General features: G+C 43.3%; 1 protein-coding gene across 1 annotated transcript in view; it reads right to left on the bottom strand.

The window, feature by feature from the left end:
* apc2 (APC regulator of WNT signaling pathway 2) overlaps positions 1 to 16,336 on the bottom strand; it is a 58,609-nt gene that overhangs the window by 16,719 nt on the left and 25,554 nt on the right. The gene's annotated exons all lie outside the window — the stretch shown is intronic.

The following is a 16,336-nucleotide window of genomic DNA, read 5'->3' as shown; positions in this document are numbered from 1 at the left end:
TTGCAGAGCGCACATGAACTGATCATATCTTCCTCTTTATAATTAGTTACTATTTGTGACAGGCCTCCTCTTCTTCAAGAGTCATCCTGCTGAGGCCTCCATGCAAACAGCTTCATCTTCGCAGGTAGAGCTAGAAAAGAGGCCTCTCTCTCATAATAGAGGGTTGTTCTTTAGGCCCTTCGCTCCCTGTTGGATATGTCTAAGCTAAGCTGTTTTCCACATGGTAAGAGGAAACACTAGAACCTCTCTGGTGTGAGTATGGCAGGCATCCAGTATGGAGTCATCCTGCTGAGGCCTCCATCCCTCAGAGCTCCATGCAGCTTGGCAGGTAAAGTTAGAGAAGAGGCCTCTCTCAATGACAGAGAGTTGTTATCTAGACCCCTCCCTCCCTGAGCTCTGTGTTGTGCATATCTGAGCTGAGCTTAGCTGTTTCCCACATTATAAGGGATAAACATAAACCTTATAAGGGAGACCACATAGGTGTGAGTGTGGCAGGCCTCCTCTTCTTCGAGAGTCATCCTGCTGAGGCCTCCGCTCCCCATAGGGGAAGGAGCTATCTGTCTCTGGTTAGAGACTGTGGTCAGGTTCATTCTTCAAAGAAAACAGGTTGTTGGCTTCAGCTGGTAAAGCATGATAGCCTCCCTGGTGGGGGTTGACGCTGGTCCCCCTGAAAGTAGCAGGCTAGGGCCCATAGTGTCTGGGCCATACTCCCTTAAAGGAACCCCCCTCTAAGTTGGGTTGTGGTGTCCAGGCCTTTGAGCTGGCTTGGGTCAAGTCCTTCGTGTGAAATCACAAAGGTGCTTCCTCATTAAGCATGAAGCCCGGCCAGTGGCCATAGGGGGTAGTGCTACTGACAGCCTGGTGCGTACCAGTAGGGGGATTTAACTCTGAGTTAAATGTGTTTTGTGCTTGTCACAGCCATGATTGGCAAACATCCCCTCAGCATGGCAGCGTAGGTATTTCGTTCCCCAAAGTGTCTCAGGACGCAGTGCGAGTTCCCTTTTGAAAGGAAACGTCTCGGGTTACTACTGTATTTCGTCGCCATGCCTCCGGGCTGCCTGGACAGTCCCTTCAGACGAAGAAGTGGATGACAAGTTCTTTAGGCGCCCTTTTATAGTTCCTGGTCGCACTAGTAGTGACGTCATGGCTGTCGCCGGCCAATACGATTGCCGTGATTATACAGTACTTCAATCATCAGTCACACAAAAGTGAGTACACCCCTCACATTTTAGCAAACATTTTAGTATATCTACTCAAGGGACAATACTATAGAAATTAAACTTGGATATATTTTAGAGTAGTCAATGTGCTGCTTGTATAGCAGTATACATTTACTGTCCTCTGAAAATAACTCAACATACAGCCATTATTGAATGGCTGTATGTCAAAATAGCTGGCAACAAAAGTGAGTACACCCTAAGTGATAATAGCTGTACGTCGTTTAACCATGCAAAGCCACATGTTCTATTCATCATGTTCATGTTTTTGTCTGCTTGACAGGACCATACAAATTGTTGTATCTTGTGTTAGAGCAGTTCAAATTTGTGCTTTGAGTACAATTCTCTCATACTGACCACTGGATGTTCAACATGGCACCTCATGGCAAATAACTCTAAGGATTTGAGAATTAGAATTGTTGCTCTCCACAAAGATGGCCTAGGCTATAAGAAGATTGGTAACACCCTGAAACTGAGTTACAGTACAGGGCAGGATCATAGTCAAGTCAAGTCACCTTTATTTATATAGCGCTTTTTACAATACAGATTGTATCAAAGCAGCTTCACAGTGATAACATGAAAATAATACAACAAAGTTTGTTTCTAGAAGAAAATTCCATCAACGTCCACCTTAAGTAAGGCAGATCATTAATATTGTTGAATATTAAATGTCCCCAATTAAGCAAGCCAAAAGCCAAGGCAACAGTGGCAAGGAACCAAAACTCCATCAGGTGACAGAATGAAGAAAAAAACCTTGGGAGAACCCAGACTCAGTCGGGGGCCAGTTCTCCTCTGGCCAACGAAGGAACAGTGTATGATTCGGGCAGCGTTACAAGTCAGATTTGATAGGAACATTTAGAGTATTTATCCATTTCCATCTGTTTGGAAGTCGAAGTAATCACGCCGGTATGGAGACGAGTTGTTGAGGATCAGAGCCGATGGCCGTCGTGTCGATGAGGCCTTCACAGGGCTGATGAGGCTGGCACTTCAGGATGAGTTGGGATGGGTCCAGGCGCAGGTCCACCATAGAGCGTCCCTCGGGATAAACAGAGAGACTAATATTAGCGTGGACGCCATCCTTCTTATGATGTACCAAGTACATCAGGATTTACGGGACGTGTCCCCGGTTCCGGCTGATCTAAACTATGCAGCCTAATTTTGAATTAAGGAAGTCTAGAGTGTGTTATGTGTATGCTAGGCCAAAGAGATGTGTTTTTAGTCTAGATTTGAACTGACAGAGTGTGTCTGCTTCCCAGACAATGTTAGGAAGATTGTTCCAGAGTTTTGGTGTTCAATAGAAAAAGGATCTACCGCCAGCAGTCGATTTTGATATTCTAGGTATTATCAACTGGCCGGAATTTCGAGAACGCAATAGGCGTGAAGGACTATAATGCGTTAAGAGCTCGCTCAAGTACTGCGGAGCTAAACCATTTAGTGCTTTGTAAGTAATGAGCAATATTAAAAAATTGATACGGTGTTTAATAGGCAGCCAATGCAGTGTTGACAGAACCGGGCTAATATGGTCATATTACCTGGTTCTGGTAAGAACTTGAGCTGCTGCGTTTTGAACTAGCTGTAGTTTGTTTATTAAGCATGCAGGGCAACCACCCAGTAGAGCATTACAATAATCTAGTCTTGATGTCATGAACGCATGAACTAATTGTTCTGCATTTGTTAATGAGAGCATATGGCGTAATTTAGATATATTTTTAAGATGGAAAATGCGGTTTTACAGATACTAGACACGTGACTTTCAAATGAAAGATTGGTATCAAAGAGCACACCCAGGTTCCTAACCGACGACGTTTTCCAAACCTCATACAGAGGTTTTCCAAGACGGGTTCCACTCGGAACAGGCCTCGCAAGGGTCAATCAAAGAAGTTGAGTCCTCATGCTTGTACGTCAGGTGCAGAAGCTGGCTTCAAAAAACAGACGCATGAGTGCTGCCAGCATTGCTTTAGAGGTTGCAGAAGCGGAAGGTCAGCTTGTCAGTGCTCAGACCATTCACATTCACATTCACGCCACTGCAACAAGTCGGTTTGCATGGCCGTCGTCCCAGAAGGAAGCCTCTTCTGAAGCTGGCTCACAAGTCCACAAACAGTTTGCTGAAAGCAACCTGTCCAAGAGCATGAAATACTGGAACCATCTTCTTTGGTCTGATGAGACTAAGATAAACTTGTTTGGCTCAGATGGTGTCCAGAATGTCTGGTGATGCCCTGGTCTACAGTCAAGTATGGTGGTGGTAGCATCATGGTCTGGGACTGCATGAGTGCTGCTGGTACTGGGGAGCTGCGCTTAATTGAGGAAAACATGGATTCCAATATGTACTGTGACATTCTGAAGCAGAACATGATGCCCTCCCTTCAGAAACTGTGCCGAACAGCATGATAACGACCCCAAACACACGCCAAGATGACAACTGCCTTGCTGGGGAAGCTGAAGTTGAAGGTGATGGAGTGGCCAAGTATTTCTCCAGACCTGAAACCTATTGAGCACCTGTGGGCCATCCTCAAGCGGAAGGTGGAGAAGCACCATGTGGCTAACATCCAGCAGCTCTGTGATGTCATTATGGAGGAGTGGAAGAGGATCCCAGCAACAACCTGTGCAGCTCTGGTGAATTCCATGCCTAGGAGGATTAAGGCAGTGCTAGATAACAATGGTGCTCACACATAATATTGACACTTTGGACACCGTTTTGACATGTTCACTTAGGGTGTACTCACTTTTGTTGCTAGCTATTTTGACAATAATGGCTGTATGTTGAGTTATTTTCAGAGGACAGTAATATACTGCTATACAAGCAGCACAATGACTATGCTCAAAAATATATCCAGGTTTCATTTCTATAGTATTGTCCCTTGAGAAGATATACTAAAATGTTTGCTGAAATGTGAGGGGTTTACTCACTTTTGTGAGTATATGTGTGTATATATATGTATATATATATATATATATATATATATATATATATATATATATATATATATATATATATATATATATATATATATATATATATGAAGAGTTCAGATGCAAAAGCCTCTAAGTGCCATTTGAAATTTTCTTCTAGAATGATCATTTTTATGAAGCTTGTATATTTAAGTTCAGTAATTTCACTCAAATGACAATTAATAGGTAATCTTCATTGCCATTTAAGTGAAATTACTGAACTTAAATATACAAGCTTGATAAAAATGATCATTCTAGAAGAAAATGTCAAATGGCACTTAGAGGCGTTTGCATCTGAACTCTTCATATATATACAGGGTGCGATTTGTGAAAAAAACAGAGGGGGGGATGTTTTGAAAAAGTTTTATTCATAACAACAAATCATGAGAACATGAACTTCATCACTGCATTTGCAGGAATTGTAAAATCTTTTTTCTTATTAACTCATGAAGTAGCCTAACACAATATTTTTACTCTAATAGCTTATATGAACTGTGATCACGCACAACGAAAAAACATGCCAGAATTAAATCCCCCTCCCAGTACCATGGATAGTGCCACTAAGCTTGACATGTCAAAAGACTTATTGAATGGCAAAATTAAATGGAACAACGTAGTGTCAACTTAAACATAAATAGGCTATAGTGTAGGCCTTTGCATCATACTAGGAAAACAGTCTTTTTCTGCTTTCCTGTGGGAAAATCCGCAGCTTTCCAGTGGGTGGTCCATTTCGGATTTAATTGTAGATCGCACTGACAGTTCACATTACAGCGCTTTACTTAGTTTGGGCTAGGCTACTTCTATCAGTCTGCTGAACCATGGATGGATTGCAAAGTTAAACCATCACAGTAGAAACAGTTGTACTGCTGTTAAAGTAACAACGTTAACGTTACATCGCGATGCTGAGCTACAGTGAAATGATAGAAAAGACAGATGCATTATCTGTGTCAATTCACGTCTACCGCGCCGCGCTAAACGCCTCCGAGACACAGCTCCACTGACCAGTCTCGCAAGTGTTGATAGGCTATTACTCGTGAGGAGTAACCAATCAGATAGCGCCGTGGGCGGGACATTGAGCAAGTCAGAGCCAGAGCCATAGAGAGAAAGAGTTGCGACACGCTTTAATGTCGCCGCGACGGCTGTCACGTGGTTCATGTAAGCCCCAATAGTTCCAAAACATACGCGGGCTGTCATGTTCTTCTATGGACAGACAGCAGCGATTGCATTATTAAACGGTAAATATAAAATAAAACACACACCCAAGTACTTTTTCAGCTGTTATTGCATTTTGTTAATGTCAGTTTTGCATTTGGAGAGGCAGGGTGACAACTTAGGTAAGTTTTAGGCTATATTTTTGGAGGGAAACGCTAGTGTTCATGTTCGCATGGGTAGTATCACTGGCTTTAGCGGCTCTGACTTAACTTTTCCATGTCATTCATCTGATGATGGACGTCGCATGATATTTATTTTAGCAGAACTGGGCTGTATTAGGCTATTGATTCCCGTGATCTTGCTTATAAATTCCGCTTCGTGATCACGCAAAGAGGTCTGCAGTCCGTTCAGAATTCCAACCAACATAAAATATAAATAATTACACTGTGCATGTACAAATGAATGATTTAGGAGGGAAATAGACTGCTCCCTTAACGTAGAAAGCAACGACTATATACAGCAATGTTCGGTAAATATTCAACCGAAAAATATTCTTCATAAAATTAAACCGGAGAGATGGTTAATGAGTGAATTAACTATGTTCCTAAATACATATAAGCACATATATGTATAACCCTAACCCATTTAAATAAATGAATTGTGTGTGTGTGTATGTATATAATATTATGTAGGCTATATATATATATATATACATATGTAACCCAGTGAGGGTTATTATTAAGTACCTTAACAGCTATTTACTGATTAAATAGGTATTAATAAGTTTTATGATTCAGATATTATCGTATAGTGTGTTCATTTGATATCTATGTACTGCCCCTTTAAGAGTTACGCTAAACTATAAAGTTTGATTGGGATGTAGATGCTAAAACGTGTCTTTGCCCAGCATGTTTGTTCATTTATTGGTGATTGGTTATTTTTGGACTTATCCCCGCCTCTGTTAAAAGAGGGGAAGGTCTGATTGGAGAGAAAGAGTTGGAAGAGAGGAGGGAGAGGAGAGTTTTTGCCGATCGAGAGAGAGAGTTCGGGGAGTTGTGAGTTTTAAGTTAAAAAAAAAGAGGAAAATAACAGTGTCAAGCTTACATCAAGTGTTGTGAAGACTTTTATTTCTTTGCTTGTGTTTTATACTATGCACAAGAGTTTAAAGTAAGAATTAAGTGTTATCTGAGCCTGCTTCCCAGCGCAGCACGAAGCTTCGTTCATTATTGAGACTGAGAGTGAGAAAACAGACGGCTAACTGCCGTTTGTCTGCAAATAGTGGTCTGAGTTTAGTGAACTTCAAAGACTGATTGTTGTGACTGAGTTAAAGCTCCGGGGTCCGGACCAGGCCGCACTCTTATCCCCGCTGACATAGTGGAGAGAACCGCGCCGCCCTGCTACTGACTGCCCGGGAGACTACAGGACGATCAGCCGTTTCTAAGGAGGAAAAATCGCGGAGTTCATCAGCGCTCAGGTGATCAGTTGATTTATTTTGGCTCATTCGAGTGAAGAGGCCCTTTGCTGTTTTCCAGGCCACAACGCTCCCCAGCAACGTAACAGGCCTGCAACGGGGTGGGTTGTTTTGACTGGTGTGTGTGTGTGTGTGTGTGGGCCCACGCTTGTAAATTTACTGTTGTTTTGTTATTTTTGGGGGGTTTTATACTTTTGTTTGTGGTTTTGATACAAACCAAGTGTACTATGGGATACTGATTTTCCCCCATCACATTTATCTGTATCTGCTGTTATTTCCATGGGTAATTGAATATATTTTAGGGTGAAATTCATTTAATTTACATTAGAGATATATTTACTGAGACTTTGTGAGGTACTCAACAGGTATTTTGAGAGGTATTTATCAAAAGTGATATACACTTCTGTCTTTTGATAATTCAATCCAGGGTTTATTAATTACCCAGTCATTTATTTGCTCATTTTTTCCCATTCTGTTTAATAAATCCTACTGTTAACTTCTATAAACTTACCTTTTGTGTTGCTTTAGGGTTTTCTTTGTTGGGTTAATTGCCATTAAATATAAGCATATTACTAAAAGAATATAAATACATTTAATCTGAGTACAGTAGTCAAATAGGGTAATTGGAGGGACATTATTATAAAGTCGAGAGACATTTTCAGAACCTGGGTGCTCCGCCCTATTAATGGTCAAGGGGTAGGGGGCGCTACATAATTTGGGGGCTCGTCCGGGATATCTTACTTCCTGTTACCCTGATGAAGACAAAAGAGACACTGAAAACAAGAGCTGAGTTATATTTTAAGCTTAAATAAGTTGACTGATAATTATCTGCCTGAAGTTTCAGCATGGCCTTTGGAAGTAGCCCACTCCTGCTCGCTGAACTCTCCAAATGGTGTAAGGAGGCAGAGATTGAGGAGGCTCATGCTATACTGTTGATTGGCGTACCTGCAACTACCGAAGTAGCAAGTATTGAAGATGCTGTTCAAACTGTGAAAGTTTTTGGAAGAGTGCGAGTTCGAGACTCAAAAGTGGGGCCAGGCCCTGATACCCTCTTGGTGCTATGTGAGTGTCGTGAAGTCATCGACCCTGCCCGCATTCCAGCTGAACTACTGCGGCCTGATGGAGATGAGTCGTGGAAAGTGGTAGTGGCACCTGTTGATGTTTCAACCTCCGAGTTTTCCAAGAAATTGTCGAAGTTCTTAACAGATGAAGGAAAATCTATGACTGACATACAGGCCTTGTTCTCTCCACACAGTTCCAGTTCCCCGGAGTCCATCATACGTGCGGTGGGTGAACTTCTGGAGAAGACAACAAAACCTTCAGGTGAAACTAATGCTTATCGACGGCTACGTATCTTTTCTGGCATTGTTCCAATACCGATTGGAGAGGAAAGTCTAGAAAACTGGATAGAACAGGCGAGATTAATGACTGAGGAATGTGAGTGTTCTGAAAAGGAAAAACGGCGAAGAATAATGGAGAGTGTGAAAGGGCCAGCCATTGACATTATCAAAGCTGTTAGATTTTCATGTCCTGAGGCAAGTGCTTCTCAATATTTGGAAGCGTTAGAAAACACATTTGGAACCTTTGAGTCAGGGGAGGATCTATACTTTGCTTTTCGTCTATTACGTCAATTCCCTGGGGAAGCTTTGTCTGACTTTTTACGTAGGATGGAGAAATCCTTAACTAAAGTTGTGCAAAGAGGAGGGTTGAGTCCCCAGATGATGGACAGAACAAGGGTTGACCAGCTGATTAGAGGTGCGGTGGAGTCGGATCTGATGCTTCTGCAATTAAGACTGAGGGAGAGAAGAGAACAGCCCCCAACTTTCTTAGCCCTGCTAAATGAAATCAAAGGAGCTGAGGAGAACGAAACAGCTCGCCATAAACTCAAGGTATCCGTGAAGCCCATACAGCTGAGACAGGATGGTAAAATAGACTCTTCTGTGATCAAACAACTCCAAGAAGAAATTCATGAGCTAAGATCCAAATTCATGGAGAATCCAAACACCGTTTCTGTTTCTGCCATGAGGGTGGATCCAAAAGACAATCAGGAAAGGAAAAGAGCTGATTCTCATGGAGAGTCTGAAGTACAAGCGTTAAAGAAGCAAGTTCAACAACTGCAACAACAGCTGGCAGTAATGAGTTTTAGTTCCACTACTCAGTCAAGCCCCAGGTCTGTTCCAGTATCATATAGAGAAAGGCCAGTTAAACCCAGATATGATTTCTTCTGTTATCGGTGTGGAGAGGATGGACACATCGCTACCAAGTGTCAAGCACCTGAAAACACCTCTCAAGTAATACAGAAGTTGTTACGTGCTCTCCGAAAAGCTAAGTCTGAAAAGAACCCCGTGACTGGAAACAGTGCCACTTCTAACAGCCTAGACTGTTTCTCTAAAAAGAGTCAAACTGTGGTATGTGGGGTAAGTCAACTTCCTAGAGGGTTAGTGGGTCCTGCCTCAACCATTCCTGTGGAGCTGAATGGATGTCCTTGTCAAGCTTTACTGGATAGTGGGTCCCAGGTCACCATTGTATTTGACCAGTGGTATTCCAAATACTTACCGCAGATACCGATCCATCCGCTCACTGGATTGTCCATTTGGGGTCTGAGCTCTTCTAGTTATCCATACAAGGGATACATCATAGTGGATGTTTTGCTTCCGGTTTCCCTCACTGAGGTTAAAGAGTCAGTTTCCATTCTTGCTTTGGTCTGCCCTGAACCTCAAGGTCCCCAGCAAGTTCCCGTAATAATCGGCACCAACGCAAGCTTTTTTAAACGTCTAACCATGCTCAGACAGGACTCTGGTGTATCAAACCGAGCACACTCCCTGAGAATTCAGTCGTCGCTCCTCGAACCATGTTTACTGCGGGTGCAGGGAAAAGAGGAAGTCCCAGAGTCAGATGATGGACAGGTCAAGTGGAAAGGACCAGGAGCCCTTACTATCCCCTCAAGAAGTGAAACCTATGCTGGGTGTAAAGTGGAGTGTGAGAAGCCACTGAGAAAAGACATTTTTCTTGTGGAAACACAGATGGACAGTCAACTTCCAGCTGGACTGTTTATCCCTCCAACGGTTATGTCTTCTTCTGCCATTGATGTGAACCACTTCAGAGTCCTGGTCTGCAATGAGACCTCTAAAGACATCAGCATCCCAACTGGCACAGTAATTGCTAAAGTCTTTGCCACTGACACGGTCACAGTTACGCCCGACGCTCCGGTAGATCCAAAAAGGATAGATCCCAGCGTGTTCAAGTTTGGCGACTCTCCTATTCCTGCTGGTTGGGAGAAAAGGCTTAGAGAAAAGTTAGCTGAACACGGAAACGTGTTTTCCCTTGAGGAGTGGGATGTGGGTCGAGCCAAAGGAGTGAAACACAATATCAGACTCAGTGACAGCAGACCCTTTAGGGAACGATCCAGGCGTGTTACACCTGCAGACATTGACGACGTGAGGCGCCACCTTAAAGACCTGTTGGCTGCAGGCATCATAACTGAATCCAGAAGTCCTTATGCCTCACCAATAGTTATTGCACGAAAGAAAAATGGAACCATCCGTATGTGCATAGACTACCGCACTTTGAATTCTAGAACAACTCCTGACCAATACACCACTCCCAGGATAGATGATGCTTTGGACTGTCTGTCAGGAAGTAAATGGTTCTCCGTCTTAGACTTGCGTAGTGGCTATTATCAGATTGAGATGGCTGATGAGGACAAGGAAAAAACAGCATTCATCTGTCCTCTGGGTTTTTACCAGTTTGAACGTATGCCACAGGGGATCACAGGGGCGCCCGCCACCTTTCAGCGGCTAATGGAGAGAGCTGTTGGAGATATGCATCTTCTCCAGGTCATTGTGTATCTGGACGACCTTATTGTCTTCGGTCGTACATTAGAAGAGCATGAGGAAAGGCTGCTGAAAGTGTTGGACCGGCTGGAAGAATATGTGACCCGTTACAGAAACCAGGGACACAAGTCGGCAGCACAACTTGCGAGCAAAATGAGAAAGAAGCGTTTTTTTCCAAAATTTGTGATTTCCGCTTTTGTGCAGAATCTGTTAGTTGAGATCATGAAGAAGCCTCTCCATGTTTGAGATAACAGTATTGGTATATTTAAAAGCGTACATTTTGAGGTTGAAATCGGCTTGTTTTTCAGGGATTCTAGCATGCAGTAGGGGCGTGTCATTGTCTGTGTGTATTTCCATACTGAATAGCCGCCCGCGCCTTTGCCCCCCGCCCCCCAACAGCGTGGCTACTTAATATGCAGCGCTCTGCTCCTGCTCTATCTGATATCAAAATTCAATGAAGATGGATGCCGCAAAGATTGTCGCAGACGAGCTGAACCCTGGCAGTTACATCGAAAATGTTTTCGCCGCACTTTGTGGGCTCGGGAAACTGAACCGGAGGTATCGGGCGTGGCGCGCGCGCTCTCGGTGCTTGAATACGGCGGCTCGGCTCGCTGACAACGGTGGCTGGCTGTTTCATATGTGACATCCCGATTGCTTTGAATGGGGAACGTTTTGTGAACAGGGAACAGACTTAATGGACTCGCAACAACATGAACTGGCACAGATAATCGAAATGGAGGATGCAGTTAAGACCTTTGCTGCGATGAAGGCCTGCTGTGCGCGTTTCTGAAACGTAAGTTAAGCTTAATTTGCTCTCTAGTCGTTATTTAAGATGCTGAACCTGCTGATGATATAATGTGCTTGCGGACAGTTCATTTTTGTGTGTATATGCACATAAGAAAGTGATGTAAAGAGATTTGCAACAGTAATTTGAGGAAGTGAAATGTGATTATTTGGAAAATTCCTGTCATGACTGCTTAAAGAAAAATGCCAGCAGACATTTGCCTCCTGCATAAACTTTAATATTGTTGACATTTTGGGCACACGCGCGTTGCGCACTATTTGCGTTATATGTAGGCCTATAGCTTATTGGTCTTTGTGTGTTGTTGCTGGTTTTGCGTTATATGTATATGGCATATTGGTCTTTGTGTGTTGTTGCTGGTTTTGCGTTATATGTATGGCATATTGGTCTTTGTGTGTTGTTGCTGGTATACGTTGCAAATAGAGGGGCAGCACAATTGTTTTTTGCCTAGAGCGGCAGAAGTGCATTCGCCGGTCCTGGGGGTGAGTTTCCATAAACATTAAAGTTTGTCGTTTTGTGTTCATTCTAAGAACACGCAGGCTACACGTTATCTCATGTTTAGTCTGTTTAGACCTTCCCAATACCTACCTATTGTTATTAGCTAGCTCAGGAAAGAAAAAAAGCTGTAAAACACAGGGGGGAGCTTTACAGGGGGTATGGCTTATCTAAATGAGATGTAAATGAGCCCTATTGTCACTCCCCCCAGCAGAGAGAGGTGAGAACTGCACATCTTCAGAGGCTGTTATCTTAACTTTTAGTTATTTTAAGTGCCTACCTTCAAATGGCCACAACTTCTCTAAATATTATCAGATTTCCACGTGTTACACATCGTTGGAAAGCTTGGAGACTACACTTTCAGAATCTATGAATAACTCAAAATGCCCCAGAACCGACTTGTGTCCCTAGTTTCCGTAACTGGTCACATATGGGCTCAAAGTATCTATAGACAAGTGCCAGTTTTGTCAGCCACAAGTCAAGTATGTGGGACATATTGTTTCGGCTGACGGGATAGCTCCTGATCCTGAGAAGGTGAACGCTGTGTCTCACTGGAAGATGCCGCATGATTTGAAGTCCCTGAGGTCCTTTCTAGGATTTTGTGGCTTCTATCGCCGTTTTATCAAGAACTACTCTGCCATCGTGAGACCCCTGACTGACTTAACCAAAGGTTATCTCCCTGTTAAAGGTCAATACAAAGCTGTACAGAAAGGCAAGGACCACCATGAGTCAGAGCCATTTGGTGAGCGCTGGGACCCAAGGTGCACAGAGGCCTTTCATAACATCATCTATTGTCTTACACATGCTCCAGTTCTGGCCTATGCAGATTCTGTTAAACCGTATGTCCTACATGTTGATGCAAGCCTGAGTGGTTTAGGTGCAGTGTTAAATCAGGAACACCCAGATGGACTGAGACCGGTCGCTTATGCCAGCCGTAAACTGAGTGCGGCTGAACGCAACTATCCCATTCATCAGTTGGAATGCCTGGCACTCAAGTGGGCTGTTGTGGATAAATTCCACGATTACCTGTACGGAGCAAAGTTCACAGTTAGGACGGATAACAACCCCCTGACCTACGTCCTGACCACCGCTAAGCTTAGTGCTACTGGACATCGGTGGCTGGCAGCCTTAGCCACATATGACTTTAGCCTTCAGTACAAACCAGGGCGTCACAACATCGATGCGGATGTACTGTCACGCTATCCCTCACGCACTGAACTGTCGCAAGAATGGGTGGACTTACCAAGGTCAGGAGTAAGGGCCATCTGTCAGCTGGCTGATACTCACCCCTCCGATGAATCATACAATAGGCTGGTGGATCAGTTGGGTGCTACTCCAGAAGTCATTCCCTCTGTGTATGCTTGTCCAATACAGTTGGAAAGGGGACACAAGGAGCAGTTGTCCAACTCTGAATTGAAACTAGCACAAGAGCAAGACCCCATCATCGGACGAGTGAAGCAGGCAGTGGAGACAGGGCATATTCTCACCACTACAAAAAGTTCTAACATCATGGAGACTCTCTTACGGCAACAGGGTTCAAAGTTGAACATTCGCCACAACCTCTTGTACTGAATTACGTCCAGTACCAGCGGGGGAGAGAGACAGCAGCTAGTTTTACCAGAAAGATACTGGGCCCAGGTGCTACAGTCTCTTCATGACGAGTCAGGTCACCTTGGAATTGAGAGAACCACAGAACGTTGCAAAGATCGTTTCTACTGGCCACGCATGAACAAAGACGTGGAGCAGTATGTGAAGGAATGTGGACGATGTATTGCTAGGAAGACTTTACCTCAAAGATCGGCTTACATGAATAGCATAACGAGCAGTGGCCCACTAGATCTTGTCTGCATTGATTCACTGTCTATTGAACCTGTCTCGAAGGGAATCTCCAATGTGCTGGTCATCACAGATCATTTTACCCGCTATGCTCAGGCATATCCTGCAAGAGACCAGAAGGCATTAACAGTGGCCAAGATCCTTGTTGAAAAGTTTTTCATACATTATGGTTTGCCTGCACGCATTCACTCCGACCAGGGGCGGGACTTTGAAAGTAGGCTCATCAAAGAACTCCTTGGAATCCTGGGAATTCGCAAGTCCCGGACATCACCTTACCACCCTCAAGGAGACCCGGAGCGTTTCAATCGAACTCTTCTGTCCATGCTGGGTACCCTGGATCCTGCCCAGAAGAACAGGTGGAGCCAAAGTATCAGTCAGTTGGTGCATGCATACAACTGTAGTAAAAATGAAGCAACTGGTTACTCGCCTTATTATCTGTTGTTCGGGAGAGAGGCTCGTCTTCCGGTGGATGTATGCTTTGGGACTTCGGGGGCTGGTGACAGTGGGATGAAACATCAGCAGTATGTCGAGAGAATGAAAAAAGAGCTGCAGAATGCCTACCACTTAGCCTCTGAGAGTTCTCTAAAGACACAGCAAAGGAACAAGAGACTGTACGACCGTAAAGTGAAACATCAGACTTTGGAGAAAGGAGATCGAGTGCTTATTAAGAACCTGGCCATTACAGGAAAGCATAAGTAACAGGATCGCTGGAACTCCTTACCCTACCTCGTTATGGAGAAATTGCCGAACTTACCTGTATACAGGGTAAAGCCAGAGACCGGCACAGGGAGTGTCAGGACCTTACATCGAGACCATTTGTTATCTATTGGAGATAGAGTGAGGTTGTACTTGCCTGATGAGAGGATAGAGGTCCAGCGTCCAGTGGTGACCAGAGCAAAAGCGGTGGAGAGAACGCAAAGAGAGCAATCAGCACAAGATCGTTGTGATTCAATAGATCCCTCTGATAGTGATGAAAGTAGCCTGTGTGATTACTTCCCAGTTCAACATAGGAGACCGGTCGGACAGATGCACACCCCCTCATTAAATACAGAAAACGTAGAGATGCATAACAGTCATGAAAGAGTTCCTAATCAAATGGAAGTGATAGGAGATCTACCAGAGTGTGAAGCCGAATGGATCTCTCTGCCGACTCCTGATCGGATAGAGGATCTAGAATCAGAAGGGGGAGACGGGCAGTTCATGAATTCCACAAAAGAAGCAGAAACTGAAGGAGTTGAACTTCGTCCAAAGAGGCAAGTAAAACCAGTGAAAAAACTGAGTTATGATGAACTGGGGCAATCTACGGACAGACCCTTAACCCTAGTATATAGGGGTATGGTGGTGCAAATTGAAGATTTCCCAAGAAAGAAAAATGTTTGCAAAACATTGTGGTGCCACCCTATGGCACTGTGCCCTCAATGTTCTAGATTGAGTAAACACTTAAAATCTAGAGCCATGATACTAATGTAGTTGACTCGTCTCATGGGGACATGAGTCATAAAGAAGGGGGAGAGTGTAACCCAGTGAGGGTTATTATTAAGTACCTTAACAGCTATTTACTGATTAAATAGGTATTAATAAGTTTTATGATTCAGATATTATCGTATAGTGTGTTCATTTGATATCTATGTACTGCCCCTTTAAGAGTTACGCTAAACTATAAAGTTTGTTTGGGATGTAGATGCTAAAACGTGTCTTTGCCCAGCATGTTTGTTCATTTATTGGTGATTGGTTATTTTTGGACTTATCCCCGCCTCTGTTAAAAGAGGGGAAGGTCTGATTGGAGAGAGAGAGTTGGAAGAGAGGAGGGAGAGGAGAGTTTTTACCGATCGAGAGAGAGAGTTCGGGGAGTTGTGAGTTTTAAGTTAAAAAAAAAGAGGAAAATAACAGTGTTAAGCTTACATCAAGTGTTGTGAAGACTTTTATTTGTTTGCTTGTGTTTTATACTATGCACAAGAGTTTAAAGTAAGAATTAAGTGTTATCTGAGCCTGCTTCCCAGCGCAGCACGAAGCTTCGTTCATTATTGAGACTGAGAGTGAGAAAACAGACGGCTAACTGCCGTTTGTCTGCAAATAGTGGTCTGAGTTTAGTGAACTTCAAAGACTGATTGTTTTGACTGGTGTGTGTGTGTGTGTGTGTGGGCCCACACTTGTAAATTTACTGTTGTTCTGTTATTTTTTGGGGTTTTTATACTTTTGTTTGTGGTTTTGATACAAACCAAGTGTACTATGGGATACTGATTTTCCCCCATTGCATTTATCTGTATCTGCTGTTATTTCCATGGGTAATTGAATATATTTTAGGGTGAAATTCATTTAATTTACATTAGAGATATATTTACTGAGACTTTGTGAGGTACTCAACAGGTATTTTGAGAGGTATTTATCAAAAGTGATATACACTTCTGTCTTTTGATAATTCAATCCAGGGTTTATTAATTACCTAGTCATTTATTTGCTAATTTTTTCCCATTCTGTTTAATAAATCCTACTGTTAACTTCTATAAACTTACCTTTTGTGTTGCTTTAGGGTTTTCTCTGTTGGGTTAATTGCCATTAAATATAAGCATATTACTAAAAG

This window comes from Rhinichthys klamathensis, unplaced genomic scaffold (genome assembly GCF_029890125.1).
Source record: "Rhinichthys klamathensis goyatoka isolate OS25496 unplaced genomic scaffold, OSU_Roscu_1.1 h1tg000249l_1, whole genome shotgun sequence".
Taxonomy (NCBI): Eukaryota; Metazoa; Chordata; class Actinopteri; order Cypriniformes; family Leuciscidae; genus Rhinichthys; species Rhinichthys klamathensis.
Note: the sequence above shows the minus strand (reverse complement) of the source record. Positions and strands in the feature narration are given on the sequence as shown.